The sequence below is a fragment of the Ambystoma mexicanum genome, chromosome 13 (genome assembly GCF_040938575.1).
Source record: "Ambystoma mexicanum isolate Mex_15411 chromosome 13, UKY_AmexF1_1, whole genome shotgun sequence".
NCBI classification, from domain to species: domain Eukaryota; kingdom Metazoa; phylum Chordata; class Amphibia; order Caudata; family Ambystomatidae; genus Ambystoma; species Ambystoma mexicanum.
In genome coordinates this window covers 788,340,043-788,356,878 of record NC_090938.1, presented here as the reverse complement: position 1 = coordinate 788,356,878, position 16,836 = coordinate 788,340,043, and positions in this window count along the sequence as shown.

Sequence of the window (16,836 nt, the reverse complement as noted above, 5' to 3'; positions counted from 1 at the left end):
GGCCATTTAAGAGCTCCAGTGATGAATTCCTCGCAGTGGCCAATTGCCCGAAGGTCAGAAACCCGGGAGCTGCCCCCTTCCGCTTTGTTTTTTTGGAATCTCTTCCTCTTGAACAGGAGAAGAGAGGTGGTGGGTAAATACCGGTCTGGGGTTTCTCGAGGGCCTGTAACTGGATAAAATGGCCCAGATGTAGTATTGTATTGTGTATGGATTTTTAAAGCGTGAACCACGGCCCAAGGGTCGCAAAGGCAAGGCTGTCTACAGGGCCCCAAACCCTAATACCTTAATCAAAAAGAAAAGTCTTTAGGGCATTACGGAAATGTAGGTGGTTGGCTATCTCCTGAAGTTAAAATGGAAGAGCGTTCCATAGCTTCGTGGCCAAGACTGAAAAAGAGCACCCACCTGCCTGGGCTCTGCAGAACCTAGGTGCTGTAAACCAAATTTGAGAACCAGAACGCAGAGCTCTAGGAGAAGTATAACGTGAAAGTTTATGTCTAAGCAAAGAGGGTCCAGATTGCTGAGTTTCTCGGTGCACGACGCAGAGGATCTTAAACTTCATCCATTTTATCGGCAGCAAGCGGAGTTGATGCAGCAAAAGCATAGTACGAGCAAGCTTCGGAGCATTTAGGCCGAGACGTGATGCAGAATTTGGCAAAATCCGAAGACGGTATAAAAGAAAGTCCGGCTGACCAAAATAAATGCCATTACAGTAATCCAGTGATCCCACGATGGAAGCAGTGACCACAGAAAATCAGAGATGAAGAGGAATAAACGGCATAATTTATTTCACAAGCTTAGGCTTAAGACAGTCTTGCAAATAGAAGAACCCTGCACGTCTCTCGAACCAGAAGATAGCAGTTTAACTCCAAGACTTTTGACTGAGACACTATGAGTGGGGCCGGGGCAAAGAGATTCCGGTCACAAATTCGAATTCCACATATGGCTAGACTGTTCAGGGCCAATTTTTTAAATCTCTGTTTTCTTTTTTTAAATTTATTTAATTGCATATGTATGTTCAAAGAAAACACTTTAGCAAAAACAATCCTTTAACTTTATCACCCATAGCCAATTCTTTCCAAGTAAATACAGTTTGTTACTTTGGCTAATTTATTCCTTTGTGTCAGTCTTTCCTTTAGGTTCAGAGTATCTAGATTTGGATTATTAAGATTTTTGCAACAGAGGGGCTGATACAGTCCAGTAGTATTGAACCACTGTGATTAATAGAGGTGTATGAGTTCCTCCTATTAATATTTGCCATGAATCATCCGCCGATAGAGTTCAAAATTTCTCTACAAAACAGCCAAAATACTCTGTGTGTTTCAGAGTAAAGAATGTACTGTACAGACACTAAATAAATGGGCAAGAGTTTCTTTCATCTCTGTTTTATTTTTACAAAACCTACATCCACAGTTAGTTTTGTCTCCTTGGAATTGAATCGCGAACATTTAATTGGTTCTAAATAGGTTAAAGTGGACCCTTATGAAGGCTATCCGAATTTTAGAGTTTGGGCATTTCTGCAGGTATGGCTGGATTCCCCCTTGTTTTCTCGTTTCTGAATCCAGTCACATTCATAAATTTCTGTTTTCTCTCAATTGAGCTTCTGCCAATTCTCTGACATCCAACTCAATATAGACGCTAGACAAGTTCTTAGTTTGCCAGGGCGATCAGATTCGGGGGTGTTAGGCTGAAAATCGGATGGATGTCATCACCATAGGTGTAAAAACATACTCCATGAGACAAAATCAGATCAGTCTGTGGTCGAAGATGAATGTTAAAAACGGAGAGGGGACAAGGAAGAACTCTGAGGGACACCACAAGAGATAGGCACTGACATAGATTGAAATGTAAATAAGGACACCGTTTGAGAATGACCTGATAAACAACAAAGAGAACCAGGTAATTGAAGGCCAACAATGCCCATTGCTTCCAATGCGTCTAAGCAGAGTGAAATGGCCAATCATATCGAAAGCAACGGAGAGGTCAAGCGGAATAAGAACTCCAACCTCGATGTGGTCTTGAAGCATGGACATGTCATCCAGAACGGAAATCATTACAGATTCCATCCATCTACGAGGTCTAAAACCTGCCTGAAATAGATGAAGAAGAGAATTCAACTCGGGATAGTGAGAAAGGTGAGGAGTAACAATAGATTCTACACGTTTCATCACCATTGGCAGTTGAGAAATGGGCCGATAGTTAACAGAAGCTAAAGGATCAAGATGAGATTTCTTTGAAAGAGGAGTAACCAGTGTGTGTTTAAGAGAGTCTGGGATAGAAACAGTCGAGAAAGCGTGACGCAGAGCTTCAGTAAAAAGAGAAATAGAATTTGACGGAAAATCTCGAAAAAGATAGAGGCGGGTTGGATCAAGTGGGGATGTTGATTTAAGTTTATCTAACGCAGAAGCCACCATCTCATCTGTGACAGTTTAAAACCGCAAGGATCCCTCATGATCAAATGATCTGCAATGAAGCTGGGAGTAACGTCTGTCACTCGAGCAGAACCAATTTGGCAACACGTTTTACACATTTCTTCCACAAAATGTGAACTAATCTAGTGAAGGACAGGCCACCTCCACAATTCGGTTAACCTGGAATAAAGACTGTGAATCTTTACTAGCTAAATGAAAAACGGAGAGCGCGGGTTTTAAATTCCTGCTTTGCTGCTGATGAGTAGTCAATATTGCGTTCGGCCTCATGGCAGGTGCGTTTAAGCAGTCTAAGATTTGAAGAGAACCAAGGGGCAGATGGTTTAGAGCGACAGACTCGGGACCTGGCCGGTGGCCGTAGGTCAGTAGCAAAAGTCAGAGTCTTTAATAATGCGGTACAAGGGTCCAGATTCTCGGTATCTCTAAGAAAATGTGTATTTACTCCCAGGAGTTTGATCATTTGCGCCGGAAGAAGGTTCTTCCAGCTGCGACTAACATGGCGCATCACAAAACCAGAATCATAAGGGACAGGTGAAAAGATTACAAAGGTAAAAAGAAAATGATCAGACCAAGTGATGGGTAGAGGATTAAAAGTAGCTGCCAGAAAAGTGTTAGAAAAAATGAAATCAAGCGTGTTTCCTTCATTGTGTGTGTGTAGGGAGACAATTACGTAGCTAGAGATGATAGTCGATCAAAGCAGTTGTTAATTTTGCGGCATGGAGATCGGAAGGATCATCAGGGTGGGCGCTAAAATCACCCAACACTATGAAATTTGAATGGGCAAGTGCAAGCTCTGCAACCAACTGAATAAAACACACAATGAAAGTGAGTGTAGAGCAGAGGCGAGGACAGTACACAAACAAAATATGCACTGAAAAGTTGGGAGAAAACTGAAGAGGAGTCAATAACAATTCACCAGGTAAACTATGCGGACACATGAATGACCGACACTGTAAGTGGCTTGAATACAAGACCTCCTCCGGGAGCAAGATTGGGTCGGTCAAGCCTTTTAGTTATGCAGTTAGGTAGCAAAAGCTGCACAATATCGGGGTCCAAAGACACAAAATATCCGGTTCAAAATCATCTAAAATAGAAAAGCTATCATTTCGATGGGCCTCTGTTGATCTGGCGTTAATCGCAAAACCTGTGAAACCCAGAACTGGAGGAGGCACCAGACCAGTGCTAGCCCTGCTAAATGGTGGAGCAGCAGTATCTCCTGACTTAGTAGAAGAAGCAGGAAAAAAGCCAGCAGGAGGAACAGCTGGCCGGCGTGGAGAATCAATTCAAAACTCCATAGGGGAACAAGTGGAGACCGGAGCGAGGCAGACTAAACCCCCCCTCGTGTATTTTCGAGACACAAAGGTTTCATGCCTATCAGCCTGAAAACCGGACTCCCTCCAATTATCAAAACAGAGATCCTCTTGGCAGAATCAGAGAGTCCAGGGAACTGGGCGCAGACGGGCTTACCTTTGGCGTGCCCGCTGGGCGGACGCCAGCTCTGGCAGCTAACTGGGCTGCGATGCGGCGCAGCTAATAATGGACACGGAAGAAATACTCGAGTTGAGTTTTAAATAAAATAAATTGCAACACACCACTAAAATGACACACAATTAATCCATAAGCAATTCCCCCACATTGTCAGTTTCAAAAATGAGGCACGGGTAGCTAAAAAGCTAATAGGTAACATAAGGTCAAGGGAGGATATCTTGCAACCAGCTGCTGTGCTGACGCCAGCACTGGCAGTGTGAGCCTTCATGCCAAAACGGTGATTGTCACAGGTTTCCCCCTTTCTCACCTGTTTTCGCTGCTTGACAGACTCTTTAGGAGGAGTTTTCTTCCGTACGGTACGGGTCTTGTACAAGCCCGCTCGGCCGTCTTCGGCTTCCAGTGTTCGTTCAGCTTCGATGTTCGGGATCAATAGGAAACTCCAGGAAGTCCAGGATAAGGAGAAGATGCACTCGGAGGCGGGTGCACGGAATCCGGGAAGAAAGCTGAATAAGAAGGAGAAAGGATAGTAGGGGAAGGCGAAGGATCCGGGAACCAGGAAACAACAGAGTTCCGCGAAGGCGAACTATGTAGTACACGTCTAGCCACAGCTAACAGTAGCGGTGAGACGCATGGGGCCGCGGGGGTGTGGCTAATTTATAGAACGTGCTGGATCAGACGTGAAGGCTGGTAAGCAGCGTTCTGTGCTTACGGGCATGTTGGAAGTACAACAGAGTGTAAGCCCCGATGTGTCAAGGACCAGGAGGCCCAGAAGGGACGTGTCCGATGGTTCATGACAGCATGCCTCCTCCGAAAACCCGTTCCGCCGGGTTTGCCTGGGTGCATGAGATGGAACCTTCTGAGTAACCTGGGGGAGTTTAAGTTTGAGATTGCTTTCACTGGGAGGGTATCCTTTCCATTCCACCAAGTACTGGAGCTGACCACTTTTATATCTGGAGTCACATATTCTGGAGACTTCATATTCCAGTTGGTCATTGACAAGTACAGGATTTGGTCCGAGGTTAGTCCGAGAGATCTGGATGTATGGTTTCAGTAGAGATCTATGAAAAACTGGGTGAATTTTCTTCCAGGAGTCTGGTAATTTGAGCCGAAAGGCCACTGGGTTAATGATTTCTTTTATGGGAAAAGGCCCATAATACCGGGGGGCCAGTTTATTTGGCCTTAGATGTCGGGGTAGGAGTTTCGAGGATAGCCATACTTTATCTCCTAGTGCGCAGGAGGGCCCTGGTCTTCTCTTGGAATGCGCATAATGCTTGGTATGAGTCCGTGCCCTTTCTAATTGTTCTTTTGCATCTCTTAGAATTTTGATGAGTGTTTCAATCCATGAATCGACTATAGGAACAGGTGTAGGGTGTGGAAGGTTGGAAGGTAGCACTGAGGGATGAAATCCTTGACTGCACTAAAAAGGGCTAGTCTTGACAGCCGAATGATCCGAATTGTTATAGGAGAATTCCGCCAGAGGTATCAGACACGACCAATCATCCTGGACTTTGGTAGTGAAACAACGAAGATATTGTTCCAGGGTTTCATTCACACGTTCGGTAGCCCCATTAGTCTGTGGGTGATACCCTGAAGAGAGGGCACATTGTATTCCTAGTATCCGGCAAAGGTGTTTCCAAAATTGAGATATGTATTGCGGTCCTCTGTCTGATATGATCTTGAAAGGGAGTCCATGGAGTCTAAATATGTGTTCCAGGAAAATTGCAGCAAGTTCTGAGGAAGAAGGTAGCTTGTATAACGGTGTGAAATGAGCCATATTAGTGAATAAATCTATGGTGACCATTATGGTTGTATACCCCCTGGAAGGTGGTAGTTCTACAATGAAGTCTGTAGCAATAATTTCCCAGGGCCTTGTTGGTAGTGTGGGCTGCAGTAGGAGGACCGCCGGTCTCTTGTTATCATAGTTTGTTTTGACTGCAAACTGCACAGGCTTGAATGTACAGTCGTACGTCAGTCTTCATTCTCGGCCACCAAAATTGTCTTTGTATTAGATGAAGGGTGTTTGTGATGCCACGATGTCCGGAGTGAAGGGTATCATGACAAAAGTTTATTATCCTTTGCTGTAGTTTCTGTGTGGGGATGACTAAACCTTTATCCTTGAAAAGAAATCCATCCTTAGTTCTGAGATTCCGTCGGTTCTTTCCTGAAAATTCTTTCCAAAGTTCAGAGGACTGTGTTTGTATCCAAACCTCATCCCGAAGACTGATTGCTTGAGCTACGAATATCGTGTGTGGAAACATTTTAGGGAATGACCGGTCTTCAAGGGTTTCGTAGTCAGGACGTCGAGATAGGGCGTCAGCAATTATATTCTGTGTTCCAGGGACATGATGAATCTGAAACTGGTATTTGGCGAAGAAGAAGGCCCAACGGACTTGACGGCTATTCCTACATTCCAGGGCCTGTAATACTTGAAGATTTCGATGGTCCGTGCGAACCTGGACAGGATGTTTTGCTCCTAGAAGTAAATGACGCCAATCTGTGAAGGCTTGACGTATGGCTAGCAGTTCCTTTTCTGAAACAGAGTAATAGGTTTCACTGGGAGTTAATATCCGTGAAAGATAAGCAATAGGATGTTCCAGCTTGTCGTCAAATTCCTGTTTTAGGACGGCTCCAATGGCATAGTTAGAGGCATCTGTCTCCACTAGGAATGGCCGGTTGATAACAGGTTGAGCCAGGATGGGAGCTTGTGTAAACTCTGTTTTTAACTGTTGGAAGGCCTCCTCTTGGGCTGATGTCCAATGAAAGGGAGTGTCTTTCTTCAACAAGGCAATGATCAGTTGGACTATCTCGGAAAAGGAAGGTATGAATTTCCTATAGAAGTTAGCCAAGCCCAGGAAAGACTGGGTCTGTTTCACCGTGGTCAGACTTGGCCAAGATAGTATGGCCTTAACCTTGGATTGATCAATTCCAATACCTTCTGGGCTAAGGACGAATCCTAGATAGTGAACAGTAGCGACATGGAAAAGGCACTTCTCGGGTTTTGCCAGGAGCTTGTTTTCACGTAGTCGCTGTAATACTGCCTTAACATGTTCTTCATGCTTAAGAGGGTCCTTAGAGAATATTAAGATATCGTCCAGATACACGATGACGAAGAGGAACAGCATGTCTGAAAACACCAGATCCATGAAGCGTTGGAAGACCGCCGGGGCATTTGCAAGTCCAAAGGGCATGACCAAGTATTCAAAATGACCAAAGGGTGTTCTAAAGGCTGTCTTCCATTCGTCACCTTCTCTAATACGGATCAGATGGTAGGCTCCTCCGAGATCCAATTTGGTGAATATTACAGCTCCTCTTACTGCTTCCAGGATATCTGAGATCAAGGATAAGGGATAGCGATCCTTAAGGGTGCATTGATTTAAGCCTCGATAATCAAGACAAGATCTGAGCTCATTTTGGTGTCGTTCTTAGAAACAAAAAACAGTGAGGCTCCGGCTGGGGATTTGGATGGTCGTATGGTGCCATTTTCAAGGTTAGTATCCAGATATTCACGGAGGGCCTTTATCTCCTGTTCGGATAAAATGAACATCCTTCCAAAGGGAATCACAGCTGAAGGTTCAGTTTCAATAGCACAGTATTCTGGTCTATGAAGCGGTAAGGCTTGAACAATAGCAGAAGAGAACACATCAGAATATTCCTGATAGACTTTAGGAACCCGGATGATGTTTGAAACTGTGAGTGGGCCTTGATGGTTTGCTGAAAGTCCTTCCGATGGTGTTGGAGCGTGGTCCAGGAGTAGGCAATGAGACATGCAATGCTCGGAACCCAGGAACAAGCAACCTGCTGCCCAATTGATGCATGGATTGTGTCTTTGTAGCCAGGGCATTCCCAAAACCATTGGGTAATGGGCAGACTTTATGATGTCAAACTTTATCTTCTCTCGATGGTGGTTTATTGCAAGTTCAACTTCCTTGGTCTGAAGGGTTATGGGTCCTGAAGAAAGAGGTCGCCCATCAATTACTTCTACAGGTTGCGTGATATTCCGGGATTCGAAAGGAATATGGTGTTTAAAGACCCATTCTTGATCTATGAATATTCCCGTAGCCCCACAGTCCACCAACGCCAGAATGGGGTAGGTTTCCTTCTTGGATGGCGATAGAAAGGCCTGTAAAATGACCAGATTGTTTTGTCCAGGAGAGTTTGAGGATGGAATAGATGTGGAGCAAAGATCTCTCTCCCGACACTGTGCTCCATCTAGGGTCGGGAGCTGGCGTTTCCCGAACGCCGTGGAGGGGCTGTAGGACACTCTCTCTCTAAATGTTTGTCCGAGGCACAATACATGCATAAGCCGGTATGGATCCTTCGCAACCTTTCTTGGGGGGGATATGGGTCCACGGAAGGCCACTAGTTGCATAGGTTCAGGTTTGTTACTAGGAACAGAAGCACATTCGGGTTTCAAGGAGGTCTCTATGAGGTTCTTCTGGAAGGGTCTTCTTTTTCTCTGCCTTCCTTTCCTGGATGCGGAAATCAATCTGTAGAGCGAGATCCATAAAGGCTTGGTATGAACTTGGACATGCCACTCTGGCTAGTTCATCCTTGATGTCTTCATTTAGTCCTCTTCGAAAGAGAGTGAAGCAGGCTTCAGAGGACCAGTCCACTTCTTTAGCCAATTGCTTGAATCGTGTTACATACGTGAGCATGTCCTGGGAGGCCTGCTGGAAATCGAGTAAACGTTCCTGAGCACTATAGACCTGTTCTGGGCAGTTAAACATTGTCTTAAGGGCTTGAATGAATCCGTCATAATCGTCCAGGAGGGCATCTCCGGCATTAACTAATGGTGTGGCCCAGGTTAATGCATTCCCGGAAAGGTGCGAAATAATAAAGCTCACCTTAGCCCTGGGGGTAGAGAAATAATAGGGCTTAAAAGTAAAGTGGACCAAGCAGGAATCAAGGAATCCACAAAGGTTTTTTGCTGTCCCATCGTATTTGTCTACAATGCCGCCCAATAGTACACTTTCCTTCCTGGCAGAGTCGCGGGATAAGACTAATTGTTTTAACGCAGCATTCTCTGCCTTTAGGTTTTGTACTTCGGTCGTTAGTTCTTGCATGCCACGCATAAGATCTTGAATGGCCGCCTCCATGTCTGTATCGACTTCAGTTAGGTGGCGTCTCAATCTGTCACAGGTTTCCCCCTTTCTCACCTGTTTTCGCTGCTTGATGGACGCTTTAGGAGGAGTTTTCTTCCATACGGTACGGGTCTTGTACAAGCCCGCTCGGCCGTCTTCGGCTTCCAGTGTTCGTTCAGCTTCGATGTCCGGGATCAATAGGAAACTCCAGGAAGTCAAGGATAAGGAGAAGGTGCACTCGGAGGCAGGTGCATGGAATCCGGGAAGAAGGCTGAATAAGAAGGAGAAAGGATAGTAGGGGAATGCGAAGGATCCGGGAACCAGGAAACAACATTGTTCCGCGAAGGCGAACTACGTAGGACACGTCTAGCCACAGCTAACCGTAGCATTGAGACGCGCGGGGCCGTGGGGGTGTGGCTAATTGATAGAACGTGCTGCATCGGGCGTGAAGGCTGGTAAGCAGCGTTCTGTGCTTACGGCCATGTTGGAAGTACAACAGAATGTAAGCCCCGACGTGTCAAGGACCAGGACGCCCAGAAGGGGCGTGTCCGATGGTTCATGACAGTGATGGGTTAGGCGCAAAGCTCCAAACTTGACTCAGTTTCCTGTAACCAGTGAAATGGCCAATGTATGGCTGTTGCAGCATGTTCCATGAGCTTGAGCTTTGCAGAGAGCACAGCAACTTTGGTCTGAGGTTCAACTTTGCAAAGTGTCCCACTCTTAAAGGGCTATTGGGGGAAATGACAGTGTTCAAGCACTTGGGAGACCCGCGGCTATGCCAAATCCAGACCGAATAGAATGCCTACATTCTAGGCCAGCTGGTACCAGGTCAAGGACGCCTGCCGTAAGCAGAGGTACGTAAAGGGTGCACGTAAATGCAGAGACGGGACTATCATAGGGTGAAGTACTTAGGGATGTGGTAGTGGTTCGATGCTTGCAACGTTATGAATAACCAATTACAATTGCAGGCATTTAAACAACAGTCTGAAGCTGGGAGTCCTAGGGGGTGAGGGGGTTCAGCTGAAAGTGTACCCATCATTTTTTGTTACCGGCTCTGAGGCCGAGTACAAAAGACCAACCCTGCAGATTCCAGGCTGAAAAGGAACTACAGTGTGTGCCTCACCCCTACTTTCTTACACATCCACCAGGAAGCCTTTTGTACCTGGCCCTCTCCTGGTCCCTTTTGGGGGGGCACTCCCCCCAACCTCTAGCTGCTACTTGGGGCTCACAGCCCCTGTCCCACTTACCTGCTGCATTCTGGCGCACTTGTCCGGCTCCTGTCTAGGCCGCTCTCCCTATAGACCTAAGTGCTGGAGGCAGCTCTTTTTACACGGCCCCCTATATGTAGACCTTTATGGGGCATGTACTAGAGACAATGGCATAATTTGTATGATCCATGTTCAAAGTCCTACATATATATTATATTGAGGAGGTGAGAGGCTGGAGTAAGGAGGTGCACTCTAGCTGTATGATGTTCATATGGAAATAGCCTACAACTGCCCCATTTGATGTATATTGGGGAAAATGAGACGTACCTCACTTTAGGATAGTGCTGCATACCAGGCCACGATCTCCCCTTTCCATTATCACCTTATGATCGCCAGCGTCAAAGACAGCTCAGTGATCCAGCGGTATTGGCACTTCTGGTGAGCCCTCATCCGAGCACTCGCCCGCTGCCATCAACAGCATCTTCCTGTTGTCCTGGTGAGCCCTCGCCTGCTGCCATCAGCAGAAGCTTCCCGTTTTCCTGGTGAGCCCTCACCCACTGCCATCAGCAGAGGCTTCCCATTGTCCTGGTGAGCCCTCGCCCGCTGTCATCAGCAGAGGCTTCCCGTTGTCCTGGTGAGCCCTCACCCGCAGCCATCAGCTTGTCCTGGTGAGCCCTCGGCCACTTCCTTTAGCAGAGGCTTCCCATGGCCCTGGTGAGCCCTCACCCGCTGCCATCAGCAGGGGCTTCCCATTGTCCTGGTGAGCCCTCGCCTGCTACCCTCAGCAGGGGCTTCCCATTGTCCTGGTAAACCCACGCCCACTGCCATCAGCAGGGGCTTCCCATTGTCCTGGTGAGCCCTCACCTGCTGCCATCAGCAGAGGCTTCCCATTGTCCTGGTGAGCCCATGCCCGCTGCCATCAGCAGAGTCTTCCCATTGTCCTGGTGAGCCCTCGCCCGCTGCCATCAGCAGGGGCTACCTATTGTCCTGGTGAGCCCTCACCCGCTGCCATCAGCAAAGGCTTCCCATTGTCCTGGTGAGCACTCTCCCGGTGTCGCCAGAATAGGCTTCCCATTGTCCTGGTGAGCACTCTCCCGCTGTCGCCAGAATAGGCTTCCCGTTGTCCTGGTGAGCCCTCGCCTGCTGCCATCAGCAGAGGCTTCCCATTGTCCTGGTGAGCCCATGCCCGCTGCCATCAGCAGAGTCTTCCCATTGTCCTGGTGAGCCCTCGCCCGCTGCCATCAGCAGGGGCTACCTATTGTCCTGGTGAGCCCTCACCCGCTGCCATCAGCAAAGGCTTCCCATTGTCCTGGTGAGCACTCTCCCGCTGTCGCCAGAATAGGCTTCCCATTGTCCTGGTGAGCACTCTCCCGCTGTCGCCAGAATAGGCTTCCCGTTGTCCTGGTGAGCCCTCGCCTGCTGCCATCAGCAGAGGCTTCCCATTGCCCTGGTGAGACCTCGCCTGCTGCCATCAGCAGAGGCTTCCCATTGTCCTGGTGGGGCCTCGCCCTCCGCCATCAGCATGGGCTTCCCATTGTCCTGGTGAGCCCTTGCCCACTGCCATCAGCAGGGTCTTCCCATTTTCCTGGTGAGCCCTCGCCCACTGCCCTCAGCAGGGGCTTCCTATTGTCCTGGTTACCCCTCACCCGCTGCCATCAGCAGAGGCTTCCAATTGTCCTTGTGAGCCCTCGCCCGCCGCCATCAGCAGGGGCTTGCCATTGTCCCGGTGAGCCCTTGCCCGCGCCCCATTGTCCTGGTGAGCCCTCGCCCGCTGCCTTAAGCAGAGGCTTCCCATTGTCCTGGCGAGCCCTCACCAGCTGCCATTAGCAGAGGCTTCCCATTGCCCTGGCGAGCCTTCACCCACTGCCATCAGAAGGGGCTTCCCATTGCCCTGGTGAGCTTGCAGCCATTAGAACAGGCTTCCCATTGTCCTGATGAACTCTTGCCAGCTTCCCATTGTCCTAGTGAGCCCTCGCCTGCTGCCATAAGCAGGGGCTTCCCATTGTCCTGGTGAGCCCTTGCCCGCTGCCATCAGCAAGGGCTTCCCATTGTCCTGGTGAGCCCTCACCCGCTTCTCATTGTCCTGGTGAGCCCTCGCCCGCTGCCATCAGCAGGGGCTTCCCATTGCCCTGGTGAGCCCTCGCCCGCAGCCATCAGAAGAGGCTTCCCATTGTCCTGGTGAGCCCTCGCCCGCTTCCCATTGTCCTGGTGAGCCCTCACCCGCTTCCATAAGCAGAGGCTTCCCATTGTCCTGGTGAGCCCCTGCCCGCTGCCATCAGCAGGGCCTTCCCATTGTCCTGGAGAGCTCTCGCCCGGTGCCATGAGAAAAGGCTTCCCATTGTCCTGGTGAGCCCTCGCTCGCTTCCCATTGTCCTGGTGATCCCTCGCCCGCTGCCATAAGCAGGGGCATCCCGTTGTCCTGGTGAGCCCTAAGAAAAGGCTTCCCAATGTCCTGGTAAGACCTCCCCCGCCGCCAACAGCAGAGGCTTCCTATTGTCCTGGTGAGCCCTCACACACTGCCCTCAGCAGAGGCTTCCCATTGTCCTGGTGAGCCCTCACCCGCCGCCATCAGCAGGGGCTTCCTATTGTCCTGGTGAGTCCTCGCCCGCTGCCTTAAGCAGAGGCTTCCCATTGTCCTGGTGAGCCCTTGCCCACTGCCATCAGCAGAGGCTTCCCATTGTCCTGGTGAGACCTCGTCCGCTGCCATCAGCAGGGGCTTCCCATTGCCCTGGTGAACCCTCCCCCGCAGCCATCAAAAGAGGCTTCCCATTGTCCTGGTGCACCCTTGCCCGCTTCCCATTGTCCTGGTGAGCCCTCACACGTTGCCATAAGCAGGGGCTTCTCATTGTCCTGGTGAGCCCTCGCCCGCTGCCATAAGCAGAGGCTTCCCAATGTCCTGGTCAGCCCTCGCCCGCCGCCATCAGCAAAGGCTTGCCATTTTCCTGGTGAGCCCTCGCCCACTGCCCTCAGCACAGACTTCCCATTGTCCTGGTTAACCCTCGCACGTTGCCATCAGGAGAGGCTTTCCATTGTCCTGGTGAGGCCTCGCCCACCGCCATAAGCAGGGGCTTCCCATTGTCCTGCTGAGTCCTCGCTGCTCTATTTAGCAGAGGCTTCCCATTGTCCTGGTGAGTCCTCGGCCGTTGCCATCAGCAGAGCTTCACATTGTCCTGGTGAGCCCTCGCCCACTGCCATAATCAGAGGCTTCCCATTGTCCTGGTGAGCCCTCACCCACCGCCATCAGCAGAGGCTTCCCACTGTTCTGGTCAGCCCTCGCCCGCCGCCATCAGCAAAGGCTTCCCATTGTCCTGGTCAGCCCTCGCTCGCCTCCATCAGCAGGGGCTTCCCATTGTCCTGTTGAGCCCTCGCCCACTGCCCTCAGCAGGGGCTTCCCATTGTCCTGGTTTACCTTCGCCCGCTGCCATCAGCAGAGGCTTCTGATTGCCCTGGTGAGCCCTCGCCCGCTGCCTTTAGCAGAGGCTTCCTATTGTCCTGGTGAGCCCTCGCCCGCTGCCATCAGCAGAGCTTCACATTGTCCTGGTGAACCCTCGCCCGCTGCCTTTAGCAGAGGCTTCTCATTGTACTGCTGAGCCCTCGCCCGCCGCCATCAGCAGAGGCTTCCCACTGTTCTATTCAGCCCTCGCCCACTGCAATCAGCAAAGGCTTCCCATTGTCCTGGTGAGCCCTTGTCCGCCGCCATCAGAAGGGGCTTCCCATTGTCCTGGTGAGCCCTTGCCCGCTCCCATCAGCAGAGGCTTCCCATTGTCCTGGTGAGCCCTTGCCCACTGCCATCAGCAGAGGCTTCCAATGGTCCTGGTGAGCCCTCGCCCGCCACCATCAGCAGGGACTTCCCATTGTCCTGGTGAGCCCTCACACACTGCCCTCAGCAGAGGCTTCCCATTGTCCTGGTGAGCCCTTGCCCACTGCCATCAGCAGAGGCTTCCCATTGTCCTGGTGAGACCTTGTCCGCTGCCATCAGCAGGGGCTTCCCATTGCCCTGGTGAACCCTCGCCCGCAGCCATCAGAAGAGGCTTCCCATTATCCTGGTGAGCCCTCACCCGCTTCTCATTGTCCTGGTGAGCCCTCGCCCGCTGCCATCAGCAGGGGCTTCCCATTGCCCTGGTGAGCCCTCGCCCGCAGCCATCAGAAGAGGCTTCCCATTGTCCTGGTGAGCCCTCGCTCGCTTCCCATTGTCCTGGTGAGCCCTCACCCGCTTCCATAAGCAGAGGCTTCCCATTGTCCTGGTGAGCCCCTGCCCGCTGCCATCAGCAGGGCCTTCCCGTTGTCCTGGAGAGCCCTCGCCTGCTGCCATCAGCAGGGCCTTCCCATTGTCCTGGAGAGCCCGCGCCCGGTGCCATGAGAAAAGGCTTCCCATTGTCACGGTGAGCCCTCGCTCGCTTCCCATTGTCCTGGTGATCCCTCGCCCGCTGCCATAAGCAGGGGCGTCCCGTTGTCCTGGTGAGCCCTAAGAAAAGGCTTCCCATTGTCCTGGTAAGACCTCCCCCGCCGCCAACCGCAGAGGCTTCCCATTGTCCTGGTGAGCCCTCACACACTGCCCTCAGCAGAGGCTTCCCATTGTCCTGGTGAGCCCTCACCCGCCGCCATCAGCAGGGGCTTCCTATTGTCCTGGTGAGTCCTCGCCCGCTGCCATCAGCAGGGCTTCCCATTGTTCTGAAGAGCCCTTGCCCTCTGCCTTAAGCAGAGGCTTCCCATTGTCCTGGTGAGCCCTTGCCCACTGCCATCAGCAGAGGCTTCCCATTGTCCTGGTCAGCCCTCGCCCGCCGCCATCAGCAAAGGCTTACCATTGTCTTGGTGAGCCCTCGCCCACTGCCCTCAGCAGAGGCTTCCCATTGTCCTGGTTAACCCTCGCCCGTTGCCATCAGGAGAGGCTTTCCATTGTCCTGGTGAGGCCTCGCCCACCGCCATAAGCAGGGGCTTCCCATTGTCCTGCTGAGTCCTCGCTGCTCCCTTTAGCAGAGGCTTCCCATTGTCCTGGTGAGTCCTCGGCCGTTGCCATCAGCAGAGCTTCACATTGTCCTGGTGAGCCCTCGCCCGCTGCCTTAAGCAGAGGCTTCCCATTGTCCTGGTGAGCCCTCGCCCACTGCCATAATCAGAGGCTTCCCATTGTCCTGGTGAGCCCTCACCCACCGCCATCAGCAGAGGCTTCCCACTGTTCTGGTCAGCCCTCGCCCGCCGCCATCAGCAAAGGCTTCCCATTGTCCTGGTCAGCCCTCGCTCGCCGCCATCAGAAGAGGCTTCCCATTGTCCTGGTGAGCCCTCACCCGCTTCTCATTGTCCTGGTGAGCCCTCGCCCGCTGCCATCAGCAGGGGCTTCCCATTGCCCTGGTGAGCCCTCGCCCGCAGCCATCAGAAGAGGCTTCCCATTGTCCTGGTGAGCCCTCGCTCGCTTCCCATTGTCCTGGTGAGCCCTCACCCGCTTCCATAAGCAGAGGCTTCCCATTGTCCTGGTGAGCCCCTGCCCGCTGCCATCAGCAGGGCCTTCCCGTTGTCCTGGAGAGCCCTCGCCTGCTGCCATCAGCAGGGCCTTCCCATTGTCCTGGAGAGCCCGCGCCCGGTGCCATGAGAAAAGGCTTCCCATTGTCACGGTGAGCCCTCGCTCGCTTCCCATTGTCCTGGTGATCCCTCGCCCGCTGCCATAAGCAGGGGCGTCCCGTTGTCCTGGTGAGCCCTAAGAAAAGGCTTCCCATTGTCCTGGTAAGACCTCCCCCGCCGCCAACCGCAGAGGCTTCCCATTGTCCTGGTGAGCCCTCACACACTGCCCTCAGCAGAGGCTTCCCATTGTCCTGGTGAGCCCTCACCCGCCGCCATCAGCAGGGGCTTCCTATTGTCCTGGTGAGTCCTCGCCCGCTGCCATCAGCAGGGGCTTCCCATTGTTCTGAGGAGCCCTTGCCCTCTGCCTTAAGCAGAGGCTTCCCATTGTCCTGGTGAGCCCTTGCCCTCTACCATCAGCAGAGGCTTCCCATTGTCCTGGTCAGCCCTCGCCCGCCGCCATCAGCAAAGGCTTACCATTGTCTTGGTGAGCCCTCGCCCACTGCCCTCAGCAGACTCTTCCCATTGTCCTGGTTAACCCTCGCCCGTTGCCATCAGGAGAGGCTTTCCATTGTCCTGGTGAGGCCTCGCCCACCGCCATAAGCAGGGGCTTCCCATTGTCCTGCTGAGTCCTCGCTGCTCCCTTTAGCAGAGGCTTCCCATTGTCCTGGTGAGTCCTCGGCCGTTGCCATCAGCAGAGCTTCACATTGTCCTGGTGAGCCCTCGCCCGCTGCCTTAAGCAGAGGCTTCCCATTGTCCTGGTGAGCCCTCGCCCACTGCCATAATCAGAGGCTTCCCATTGTCCTGGTGAGCCCTCACCCACCGCCATCAGCAGAGGCTTCCCACTGTTCTGGTCAGCCCTCGCCCGCCGCCATCAGCAAAGGCTTCCCATTGTCCTGGTCAGCCCTCGCTCGCCGCCATCAGCAGGGGCTTCCCATTGTCCTGTTGAGCCCTCGCCCACTGCCCTCAGCAGAGGCTTCCCATTGTCCTGGTGAGCCCTTGCCCACTGCCATCAGCAGAGGCTTCCAATGGTCCTGGTGAGACCTCGCCCGCCACCATCAGCAGGGATTTCTCATTGTCCTG